A 12,891-nucleotide genomic window follows, 5' to 3' on the forward strand; every position below is an offset into this window, starting at 1 on the left:
CAGAGCAGAACTGTCATTCGTCTGGGCTGTGACCTCTGAGAATACTGTGACCTGGCCTGTGGCTGGCAAGCTGAGTGCTGACCGATGTATTTCCGTTTTCAAGCACAGCATCCAGGCCAAGCCAGGAACAATCCAGAAACTCCGCGATCAGCACTTGTAGATCTTTTGTGCTTTGGGGAAGAGTAACATGGACTACTTTAATGTAAATTTCTGATAGCAAATTACGGATGATGAAATCAGTTGTTTCGGATGACAGAGGAGGACCCTTTGGAAGGCCTCTGTAAAGCAATCGTCATTAATCCAACAGTGCTCCTTTTTCTGTGGAGTGCTGAGAGAGGAGTGCTCTGCTGTCTTACTGGTTTGCCTCCAAGTATGGAAAGTGCCAACACACAGGCAGTGAGGGGCTGCATTTCAGAAACAAGCTTTAATCGGGATTTCTTCTGGTTATGGATCTTCCGAGGAGTCACCCTAGTATTTTGTATTATAGTTGCAGATGGGCAAAAAGCAGATTTCTCACGTTTCCCTTTTTGGGAGGGATGGGGTAGTGTGTGTGGCTTCGAAAGGCCTGTCTCTGTTGGAGCCTGACCGTGTTGCCTGGTGCAGTGTGTGTGTGTGTGTGTGTGTGTGTGTGTGCAAGAAAGTCTGCAAAAGGCCTGTCTCTTTTGGAGCCTGACCGTGTTGCCTGGTGCAGTGTGTGTGTGTGTGTGTCTGTGTCTGTGTGTGTCTGTGTGTCTGTGTGTCTGTGCAAGAAAGTCTGCAAGTTACCGTGTTGCCTGGTGCAGTGTGTGTGTGTGTGTGTGTGTGTGTCTGTCTGTGCAAGAAGGTCTGCAAGTTACCGTGTTGCCTGGTGCAGTGTGTGTGTGTGTGTGTGTGTGTGTGTGTGTGTGTGTCTGTGTCTGTGCAAGAAAGTCTGCAAGTTTAGATCAGACTGCCCTGATTAGTGAGAACCTCTGGTCTCCTGGTCTGGGGCTCACGGGTGAGGAAACTGACCCCAAGGGGCAGGAGCATTTGCTGAAAGCACAGAGCCTGTCGGTGGCTGAGCCGGAACTAGGACCTGGCATGTTTGGTGCTGGGACCTGTGCCTTTTGACAAAACACGTTGTTTGCATTAATTGTAAAGAAAATGGTTAGTAACAGATGTAATGAGGAATTAAATAATGTCCGATTATTCCAAGCCAGTGAGTTGAATCTTTTTAAATCTGCAGTGAACCATTTTAAGAGGAAGCAAAATTCGTTTCTTGCTAGTGAGGTAGAAGCAGAATGTATTTTAAAAAATGAGAATGAGGCAAAATAAAACTAGATTAAAGACAAATAAAAATGTTAGTCTAGGATACTTTGTATCTTTGTTTTATAATCAGGCTTTAAATTAGAATGTCGGTGGGTGTACACACTTCTATATATAAAATAGGTAACTAATAAGAATACTGTCGAGCACAGGGAACTCGACTCAATACTCGGTAGTGACCTAGATGGGAAAAGAATCTAAACAAGAGTGGGTATATGTATATGTATAACTGAACCATTATGCTGTACAGCAAAAGCTAACACAACATTCTAAATCAGCTATACTCCAGTAAAAATTAAAAAAAAATTAGAATGTCGGTGGGAGTGACATTTAATGATTCTAAATTAATAATGTCATCAGTACTTAATTAAAATAATGGATGTATTAGTGAATCCACTTTTGTTAGATGATATTATTTAATGTGGTAGTTTCATAATTAATTTTTTTCCTAAGGGTAAAAAGACGCTGTATCTCTTCAGATTATTAAATAGCTATATAGCAACAGTGTCCTGTTTTCTCATAAATTCTCATTCATAAATTCAATGTATGTCCTTTAGACTTACAGGTGCTTTTATCCAAGTCAGGCTCATGGGTTGTATTCCCCTTTGGTTTGCCAAACTAGTTATTTCTTAATACTCGGAAAGTAGTTTATATAATTAGTGATAGTTGTACAGTGTAAAACAAAGAACTAAACTGCTAAATACCAATCTGAGCAGGCGCTATTGTCCACTGTTGCTATGACAACTAACAGTTTAAGTCTAACATATATAGCTGACTTGTTAACACCTTGAGGGCACATACTCACACAGTTCACCTCTATTTGCTGTTTTAAAAAAAAGGCCCCCTTCAGTGATTAGGTGATGGTGTATTATCGACGCGTCTTTCATCCACTTGGTTAAATTAATTTGGTTGATGTGCTTTGGTTCTTTCCATGGAACAGCCTGTCAGCGCTTCTGTTTACCCACTTTTGGGGATAAGGAAGTGGTGGGGGTAGCATTTGCCAACTAATGTGGGCAGGAAAGCAAGGGAGAAATGTAACCCTATTTTGAAAAATTCTGTCGACACTTATTAACTACTTGGTCCTGGTACTTCCTCTTTTGAAAACTGATTTAATGCAATCCTGCCCTCCGCTGTGAGATTGTTTATTGCCCTCAGCAGAATTCCTGGCATATTTGAGGCCCTGCCCCTCCGAATCCTGCCAGATCCCCAAGCCACAACTGGCTCAGTCGCTCCCCTGCCTTTATTCTGTCCCTGGTCAAGACCTCGTAGGGTAGATACAGTTTAACCCTAGTGATTGTTCTGGGGTACTTCTGCTGCCCCGTCTGAGGCCCAGCCTTTGTGGCTCTCTGCCTGTCATTGTCTTGGCTTTGAATGAAGTCTGACAACTTTGCCCTGCCTTGCAAACCTGGGACACCCACCTCCCTTCCCTTAGTAAATAGACTCATGGGAGGTGGTATATACTCTACCTGCAGTGCTGCTGAAATTGGACATGTTTCCTAAGGTTAGTAATAGCTCTTTGTTTGGGAGGTGTGTTTGAAGGGTGGAGCAGTGAGAGGGTAGAAGGAAAAATGATAAGTTTTCTGACTGAACGAAAGATAAGAAGTTTCTGACTTTGAACAGGTGAAGCCCGCTTACCTGAGAAATTTGGTGACCTGTGCTGATGGCAGCTGAGATACTGGCTGGTGGGGGGGGGCGGGGGTGATGAGTCCTTATTAACAGTCGGTCATTAATCCAAACAGCAACCCTGAGAGGGAAAGATAAGGAACGAGGGGCTCAGAAGGCAAACCCCCAACGAAGGTTTTGACGTGGGTTAGCTTATGTTTGAACTCTGGCCTTCCCATGACTAATTGTACGACTTTGGATAAGTGCCTTAGCCCCTCTGGCCCTCTACCTCCAGTGTTGTGAAAATTCACTGAGGTGATGGATGTGGACATTTAGGACCGTGCCCAGCCCACAGCTAATATTTACTGAATAATTATTTTAATATTTTTCTTGTTGAAACAAGGTCATCCAGCTAATATGTGGCAGAGCGGGCCCTGACTTTCTCAGACTTGAAAGCTTAGCTCTTTCTACTGTTTCATAACCACCGTTACTGTCGCCATGTCTCTTTTCACCAGGAAGAAAAATACATCAATTCTTAGGTGTCTCCCTTACCATTTTCCGCCTGTTTCCCACATGCGGGTGTAAATGACCTTTGACGGTTGGCTTGCAGGTACCTGGGACTGGAGAACTTCCTCTTACCCATTGTTAACTCCAGTTAAGTGTGTGGAATTTTGTCCTGCTTCTTAAAGAATATGCAACTAGAATTATTGTTTTGGTATTAAGAATCTGAGTTACGCTGTAGTTTTTAACAAAGAAGCAAATGCCATTACAGTTAGCTTTAAATATTGATGTACAGTGGCTATCATTTTATTTATGGATAGAGAAACTATTGAAACTGCTTTTAAAAAAACACTTTGGGCTTCCCTGGTGGCGCAGTGGTTGAGAGTCCCCCTGCCGATGCAGGGGACGCGGGTTCGTGCCCCGGTCCGGGAGGATCCCACGTGCCGCGGAGCGGCTGGGCCCGTGAGCCATGGTCGCTGAGCCTGTGCGTCCAGAGCCTGTGTTCCGCAACGGGAGAGGCCGCAGCAGTGAGAGGCCCGCGTACCGCAAAAACAAAACAAAAAAAACAAAACAAAAAACACTTTAAGAAGGGGAGAAAATACTGCCTCGGTGATCTCTGTTCCGCATGTTAATTGTAACAGGGAAAAAGGCTTATTACTGAACTATGAACAAATACAATTCTCTAAGTAATCTTTAATTTGTATTTCTTTGCTCATTCACATATAGCTAGGAGGATTTGAGCTTATTCTTTAACGATTGGAATAAGGGTGTTTTAAAGATTAGACAGAGGAGAAGATGATGACTTTTTAGTATCAGTAATAGAAGCTCAAATACACTTTTAAAAGGTCATGGTTTTAAGTGCTTCCCATTTGGAAGAGAAGATGACAGTTGGCTGCTCGTCCAGTTTATGCTTCTGTTGGAAGTTTTCAGGTGCTTTGCCTGGTACCCGGAGTGCTGCCAGGTGATGGTGGCAAGTTTAAGTAAATGAATTAGGACAGGATTTTCCAAGCTGCATCTGTTAGTGGGTCACGAAATCAATTTAGTGGGTCACAAGGAGCATTACAAAAAAAAGAAACTGAAAGATATCAGAGTGTGTATAGCATAAGGCTAGTATTGCTTCTGGAAACTTTTACTTCAGCTAATTTTAATGTGGTATGTTATTGGGTCCCTGTGTGTAAAGAGGATTACAGACAGAAAAGTTTGAAAGCCATCGATCTGAGGTATTTTTGACAGTTTATCAGCTTTAGAGCAAGTCTAAATGTTACAGAGAAGGGAAGTTCCCCTGAGTCCTTAACATTGGTTTTCCTAATTGGCTCACAGAATGAAATTTAGGAACACTCAGTGGTAACTCAGATTATTTTTCCCCAGAGCTAATACATATTTTATAAATGGAAAATAAGGTTGGGACTTCCCTGGTGGTGCAGTGGTTAAGCCATCCGCCTGCTAATGCAGGGGACACGGGTTCAAGCCCTGGTCTGGGAAGATCCCACATGCCACGGAGCAACTAAGCCCATGCTCCACCACTACTGAGCCTGTGCTCTAGAGCCCACGAGCCACAACTACTGAGACCATGCGCCACAACTACTGAAGCCTGTGCTGCGCAACAAGAGAAGCCACCGCAATGAGAAGCCTGCGCACCGCAACGAAGAGTAAGCCCCCGCTCTCCGCAACTAGAGAGAACCCGCGCGCAGCAACGAAGACCCAACACGGTCAAAACACACACGCACGCACACACAAAACCTGTTAAAAAAAAGAAAGAAAGAAAATACGGTTTATGACTTCAGTTTTGAAGCTTCATGGATGAAATTACGAAAATAAAGTTGATAGGGTCCTTCCTAATTATCGCGTCACATGTACTGTTGTGTTTGTAGATTTTGTACTGTAGACTGAATTTAAAAATCTTAAATTGGACTCTTAAATACTTGGGTTCTTAGTTTGACATTTGTAAGATTACAAACTAAAGGGTAGAGATTTTTGTTCATTGAATTACCTTGAAAACTTTTTAAAAGAAGCATCTTATTTTTCATGGCCTTGGCTGCATTTTACTTTTGAATACTTCGTTGAAGTAGGTAAAACTATCCTATCTTAAGCTTTTCAGATTCTTTGTTTGTTTGTTTTGTTTTTTTAAGGCATAAGGGAAGTAGTTAGGTGTCATGATACATCTGTAGTTTCTAGTTAAATTATTTTATAACTGTTCTTCCGGAAGCGACTGATGATTTCCTTTATAACCCGTTGTAAGTAGATGACAAATTTTCATTATGGATGTGTTGTTATGTCATTTGTCCTTTCCCTTTTCAGTTAATTAACCGGTAGCTTCTGTTATGTGTGGCGTTTGAAACAGACACTGTTAAATTTCTGAACTTTTGGACAGGAGCTGTGAGAGTAGTCAAAAGCGGATGGGAAGTTTCTGGATGCCGAGTTCTTGAGTAAGGAGTCCTGTTGCAACAAAAGAAATGAAAACATTTCAAACTTGGGTAACTTCAGAAAGAGAGAGAAGCAGAGTTCTCCATTTCCTGTGGAACTGGGCTCGGGCGGAGCGTTTACTAGTTACCAGCCTGTCCTGTTCTTTTACTTAATCAGTACTGTTGCTGCAGTTGTGTCAAGACTTGGGGAAAACATGTAAAACAAATAGTATTGTTAGCAGCAGATTTGATTGCGATGCCAGAGTGAGTAGCCTGGTGGAGGATGTGTTGGTACTCAGGGCACACGTCCTAATCCCTGTTGGCCGAGGACCTGGGGGCTGTAGACACAGTGGTAGGTGGTTTGAGTTCTGTGTACTTGGATGCGGGCAGGAAGGGGTGATGGTTAAGGCTTTATTTTAAGAGAGAATTTCCTTGAGGATGGAAGCTACCAAGTAAATAGGACAGTCTTGCAATCGTCATAAGTTGTACTTAAAACTCTTTATGTTTGAGCATAAACACCCTTAAAACATCTTGTTGGAATGAAGATGAATAATATCACTCAACTTCTGTAGGATCTGGAACGTGATTGGTGTATCTGTTGCTCGTTACTCAAGTAAGTGACTATCTAAGGCCTCTGTTTATTCTAGGAATAGATAAATTTTTGAAATCTTGACTATTTTCTAATTAGCAGTGAGCCCCCTTCCATTCCAGCAAGAAGAAAGGCTGTTATGCTTTTCAGACATCATGGCACCTGGTGTCTGCTGGTTTAAATGCAGGCTCCTTCTTTTTAGGCTTTTGTTTTACTGTGTTCCTTGTTTGCCAAGTAGGTTGCTGTCAGTTTTTCCCCATTCTTATTTTGGAAGTTTTCCGCTGCCTATTACTGCATGTAGAGAAAGGGCTCCAGTGGAGGCCCAAGGGAGATTGTATCCAGTTTCCGGGCTGGGTGGGCCTGTGAGATGGGGGTGACTGAAATAACTGTTGAGGGTGCGTAGACAGCCCCACGGGGCTGGGGGTGCCTTGTTTTTGTTTTACTGTGGCTGAAGGAAAGCCTGTGGGAAAACAGTAAGGCCTGGCGTCCTAGAATGACAAGCCTCCTGAGGGAGTTGAATTAATGCGTGGAGCTCAAGCAGAGAAAGTTAAGAGTCAGCGTAGTTTACTCCCTTGTTCCGGGGCCAGCACCCGCTACAAATGTGTTTACGTTTGAACTTTTGCCAAAATCCCGGTAGTTTAGAAAGGGAGGTTTTGTGTAGAAGGCAAAGCTAAAGGCTGAAAGGACTCCCCATAAAAGGTCCCCCGTCTTTGGTGCTTACTGCAGCTTCATTACAGATGCCGTGAGGACTGAACACTTCTAAGAAATGATCGTTGCTCTAGTTTCCCTTTCAGCTTTGGAGCTGAGGTGCAGAATTGCTGCTGACCTTACCCGGAGGGGCCTGATGAGCCCCTTGTCCGGAGGCTGGAGTGCCTTTGAAGACAGTTGAATTGGATTTGTGTCCTGGTCAGCTCGGGCTGCCATATCAAAATACCATAGGCTGAGTGGGTTAAGCAACAGACATTTATTTCTCACAGTTCTGGACGCTGGACATCCAGGATCAGGGTGCTGGCTGATTCAGTTCCTGGTGAGGACTCTCTTGGCTTACAGACAGCAGCCTTCTTCCCATGTCCTTACATGGCAGGGGTAGGGGGAGATGCCAGCTCTGGTGTCTCGTCCTCCTATAAGGACACTAGTCCCATCATGGGAGCCCTGCCCTCATGCCCTCCTGTACTCCTAATCACCTCACAAAGGCCCCACCTCCACTTACTGTCACATTGGGGGGTGGGGCTTCAACGTTTGAATATTGGGGGACACATTCCTCCCATAACCGTCTGTGTGTGGCAGGGTCGGTTGTCTACCTAACAGTCACTGCTGTCCCCTCTTCACTGCTGGAATGCCACGTCCCCATTTTCCCAGCGGCCTTTGTTGCTATGGTGGATCACACGACGCAGCTCTAGCCAATGAGGTGTCAGAAGGCCCCCGGGGGCTTCTGGGAGTGGCTTGCCTCCAAGATAAAGAGACCCAGTGTGGGGGGGCTTTCCCAGTCTGCCCTTCCTCCGGGAGGTGCTGGGACTGCTGAGCAGAGCAATGAGAAGACCCCAGAGCCCCCATGACACCACTGAGCTCTGAAGCAGCCTTGCACGGCCTGACACCACATTTTTATGAGAGGTACAAACGAGCCCCTGTGGTTGCAGCTCCTTAGAGGCAGGTGTTGTTACATGTGGCCCAGAGCATCCTCGTTGATGGAGTCACAAGGGGAGAACCTTCCTCCTTTTGGAGCTGGAACGAGGTACAGTCTTAGGAGGAACTTCTCCCAGAGACCGCCCTGGGCTTCCCACCCTCAACGTGTATGTATCACACTAGTGATTGTGGGCCTGTCCTCTCTGCTAGCTGTGAGCCCTGGATGGCAGGGACCATGTCTCACTCCTCCCTAGATCTTTAGGGCCTGACCCGAGGCTCATACAAAGGAGGGACACTCATGGTTCTGGCCTTGCTGACAACGGTGGGCTTAATAATCCTTCCTTGGTTTTGGTGTCCTCATAACAAGAGTGGCTATTTGTTGTTCACAAAAAGCCCATGGGGTAACCAGAAGAGGGGTAGGTGGGAAAACAGACTTTAATTAAAAGTACCTGGGCTGTGCCCATAGCTGCTCTCTGAGGTTTAGTTAGCGCCAGATGATCCTGCAAAGACCCAGACAGAGACGTGTCCCAGTCCTCACACTAAGTTTTCACTGTGGAAGCAGAAATCAAATAAGAGTCAACTTACATTTGTGTGATTATGAAACATGTTAGCCATTCAGAAAAACACGTAATTGTAACCATTGTTTCTCACATGAAGATCTCTTTAAGAGTGAAAAAAGAAGTTTTCCAGACAAACTCTAACTGTGCTGTACTTCAAAAGTGAAAAAGTTAAGTTGAGTGAGTGGAAGTCAGGGCACCTTCTTCAATGGAAATAAACCTCTTTGACCCACAATATGGCTGAAATACAGCATATTTGAGATGAAAAGTTGTAAAATATAGGATAACTGGCTGTCATTTTACCAGCAAGGAAACAGACCTAGAGAAGTGAGAAGTCAGGATTTAGGTTTGTGGGCCTTTTATTTGAGGTTCTTTCTACTCTACCTCATGTTACTAGTAACTTAGTAAGACAAACGAGTGTGGAATCCCACCAGCCAGCAACCACGAGGGGTGCACGTGTCACTGTAGAGAGGTTCGGTTCATTTAGCTTCGCAGCCCGGCGGAGTGCTGGGATTCTGGGGTTCTCTGGGAGAGGCAGAGTTGGGTCTCTGCTTATGCTGGGTGCTTTGAAGGTGGGGTTAGAGAAACGGGGCCAGGCCCGGGCTGGATGTGGTCAGAGAGCAGGCACAGTTCAGTGATTGGGTATCTTAACAATTTTTATATAGGAGGCTGGACATTAAAGTGGGGTTAGAGTTGTCACTTAGTAAAGAATTAGCAGTTACAGGTTAGTGAGAAAGGAGGATGGCCATTCATTTTTGAATGAATGGAGGTCAGCGTCTGGGTCCTATGCTGAGCTTTCTTTATGTCCTGATGGCATTTTGGGGTCCGTTGTCAGTAAGGCCTGTCTTTACTTCTCCTGTTGTCAATAGGGCTGATTTTCACTTTTCCAGTAGTTTATTTGATTTGATCCAGTAGTTTATTGATGCTTGAGGAAGGGTAGATTTTAATAGGAGAAGGATAAGATGGAGAGTCTAAAGAGGGTGTCTGCAGTCACTGTGTCTGAGCAGTCACTGGTTTTTAATGTTATGGTTACTCAGTGTCAGTATTAGGTTAAAAAAAAAAAGGCAAATGAGTCGTTTTCTCCTACCCGAAGAGGCATTTTTGTTTTGTTTTTTTTTGTTTTGTTTTTAGAAACAACAATGGTTTATTTTGGCAAATATTTTAACAAAATTATATATGTAAGCAAAAACACATTCTCACTTGAGAATGAAAAAATCATTCTATGCACCCTGGTTGTGTATTGCAGTTCTCACTGAACACCTGGCACACATTTCTCTGTGAATCCATTCTTTTTTTTTTTTTTGGTTTTTTTGTTTTGTTTTGTTTTTTTGTTTTTTTGTTTTGGTTTGTTTGTTTTTTAACATCTTTATTGGAGTATAACTGTTTTACAATGGTGTGTTAGTTTCTCCTTTATAACAAAGTGAATCAGTTATACATACACATATGTTCCCATATCTCTTCCCTCTTGCATCACCCTCTCTCCCGCATTTTTGTTTTTTAATCATCACAGTGACTTTGTAGTTTTCTGGAATTTGGCAGGATATAGAAGCAGATGGATGTGTGGATACTTATAACTGAAACATATTATCATCTTCAAAGATGCCATCCAGTTATTGATCAAGAGGTAATGTTAATGGTGATGTTAGTGTCAAAAACACGCCCCCCCCCAAAAAAAAAAATGAGTAGGAAATGTAGAAAAATCAATTTAGAAAATTCAGTATAGGAGTCAGAAGTGGGAGAGGCGGTATGGTCCAGCCAAGTGAGGGCCAGAGGCAGACACAGGTTTCAGTCCAGCCGTGACCACCTTCTCTGTGAACTTAGCCAAGCTTCAGTCTCTCTGAGCCTCACTTTCCTCATGTGTGGTGCTGGGGAAGTTGAGCAGATGGTCTCTGCTCTTTCTAAATTGAGTCCTTTTGAAGATAGTCTCCGCTTTTGAAAATATTTGTTTGGGTGCCCAGCTGGACCAGGTCATGCATTTTATGGAATTACTATTCCGCTCCTGAAGACAGGAATATTTGAGGGCTTTGAAAGCTAGTGCAGCAGGAAGTTTTTTTCTGATCTGTGTGGTTTCCTTCCTCTCAGGAGGGACCAGGCCTAAACCCACCATCTTCCCAGTCCATCCACCCCCTTTGTAGTCTCCTGAAATGAATGACTGAGGTGTTTCCGCCTTAGAAAATCACATACAGTAAATTTGCCAAGGTAGGCTCCTTTATTCAGAAATTTGCAGTTTGGGAATAAAGGCTGGTGGCGTTTGTTTGCAAACTTGAATTTTGTGAATACAAAATAGCATCACATAAAAACTGAAGTATTACGTTACATGCAAATTTTGAATGCCGAAACCAAAAAAGTAAAAGAAATTGATCAAAACTTGCATAATTTCAAAGATGATAGGCCAGGTGGTTTGTCAAGGGTGTTTATGGAATCGCCAGTGACAGCCGCACTCTAGTTGGTGATAGGAAGGCCTTCTGTGTTAAACCCGTATCACGCTTCATGCTGTCACTCAAGGGCATTAAGGTTTCTGCTCATGTGGGCTGGTATTTAATGTGCACTTAAATCAAACCATCTTTTTAAAGACTTCCAGCAGGTCTTCGCCACGATGTTTGTCAATGGCGGTGCCAGTGATAGTGGCAACGCCTCTTTCCCCCGTCCATAACTTTGTAACAGAAGTGCTGAAGCACTAGGAAGAAGACACAAGCACGGGTGGAAGGCATCATGCTGTTGATTTCGGGGAAGAAGCACAGAGCACACTTCCAAATACAAGGTTTATCCTAGAGAGGCCCTAGAGCAGAGTGGTGCGGAGTGCGGACTCTGCAGCTAGCTGTGCGAGCTGCCACTTACTGGCTTTGCAGCCTTGAGTAAGTTACCTAGTCTCTCTGGGCCTCAATTTCCCCATCTGCACAATGGGGCAAATTTTAGTATCTACCTCAGAGGTGGTGTGGCACACAGTAAACAAAAAAACAGATCTCTGTGCCCTCGCCCGGCGATTCTGATCCAGTGCCTTTCAGCTAGGGCGTTTGCACTGAACAGGCTCCCTGGCGATGCGGATACTGCTGGTCATTGGATGACACTCCGAATAGCTTTTGTTCATGCAAACGCACAGACTAGAAAATAAAGGACATAACTGTTTTGGAACCTGAAATTTTTCTCTCATGTGATACATCTTGAATATTTCCCCTTTCATTATTTATTCTAACAATATGATTTTATTAAAGCTGCATTGCATCGCATTATTAGACATTTAAGTGGTTTCTTTCCTTTTTCACTATCATAAATCATACATAAAATATTCTTACACATATTCTTATATGTTTTGTGTCTTTGTCTGATTACCTCCTTGGAGTAATTCCTGCAAGGGGAATTACCAGATTCACGGGTATGTACGTGTTCAAGCCTTTTGTCACACACTGCCGACACATTCTTCAGACAGGAAGTAGCAAAAATATATCTTCTTACGAGTAGTCTATGAGAGTAGACAGTGATTTTCTGAATATAAGGCAATGAGAAAGAATTGTCATTGACTCTCTGAAGCTCCTATGTATTTGGACTTTCGTGAGAGTTGGCAGGAAGAAGGTGGATTTATAGAGAAGACAAAGATATGTCAAGACAAACTAGAGGAGAAGCAAGAGGGCTGAATTTTTTAAAATTTAATTTATTTTTTATATGACACATTCTTATTAGTTATCTATTTAAAACATATTACTGTATATATGTCAATCCCAATCTCCCAATTCATCACACCACCACCACCACGTTCCCCCCTTGGCGCCCATATGTTTGTTCTCCACGTCTGTGTCTCTATTTCTGCCTTGCACACCGGTTCATCTGTACCATTTTTCCACATTCCACATGTATGCATTAATATACGATATTTGTTTTTCTCTTTCTGACTGACTTCACTCTGTATGACAGTCTCTAGGTCCATCCACATCTCTACAAATGACCCAATTTCGTTCCTTTTTATGGCTGAGTAATATTCCATTGTATACATGTACCACATCTTCTTTATCCATTCGTCTGTTGATGGGCATTTAGGTTTATTCCATGACCTTGCTATTGTAAATAGTGCTGAAATGAACATTGTGGTACATGACTCTTTTTGAATTATGGTTTTCTCTGGGTATATGCCCAGTAGTGGGATTGCTGAGTCATATGGTAATTCTATTTTTAGTTTTTTAAGGAACCTCCATACTGTTCTCCATAGTGGCTATATCAGTTTACATTCCCACCAACAGTGCAAGAGGGTTCCCTTTTCTCCACACCCTCTCCAGCGTTTGTTGTTTGTAGATTTTCTGATGATGGCCATTCTGACCAGTGTGAGGTGATACCTCATTGT

At 43.3% G+C, this 12,891-nt stretch overlaps 1 protein-coding gene across 5 annotated transcripts in view; it reads left to right on the forward strand.

Moving 5' to 3' along the window:
- LOC102986058 (protein FAM107B) overlaps nucleotides 1-12,891 on the forward strand; it is a 147,485-nt gene that overhangs the window by 107,397 nt on the left and 27,197 nt on the right. Inside the window, exon 1 of one of the 5 annotated variants that reach the window (XM_007125303.4) lies at nucleotides 2,473-2,785. The exons of the other annotated variants lie outside the window; for them this stretch is intronic. The gene's annotated coding sequence lies outside the window, so the exon portion shown is untranslated. Of the gene's footprint in view, nucleotides 1-2,472; nucleotides 2,786-12,891 lie in introns of those variants that run through there. 5 annotated transcript variants of the gene reach the window in all.

Source organism: Physeter macrocephalus, chromosome 11 (genome assembly GCF_002837175.3).
Source record: "Physeter macrocephalus isolate SW-GA chromosome 11, ASM283717v5, whole genome shotgun sequence".
NCBI classification, from domain to species: domain Eukaryota; kingdom Metazoa; phylum Chordata; class Mammalia; order Artiodactyla; family Physeteridae; genus Physeter; species Physeter macrocephalus.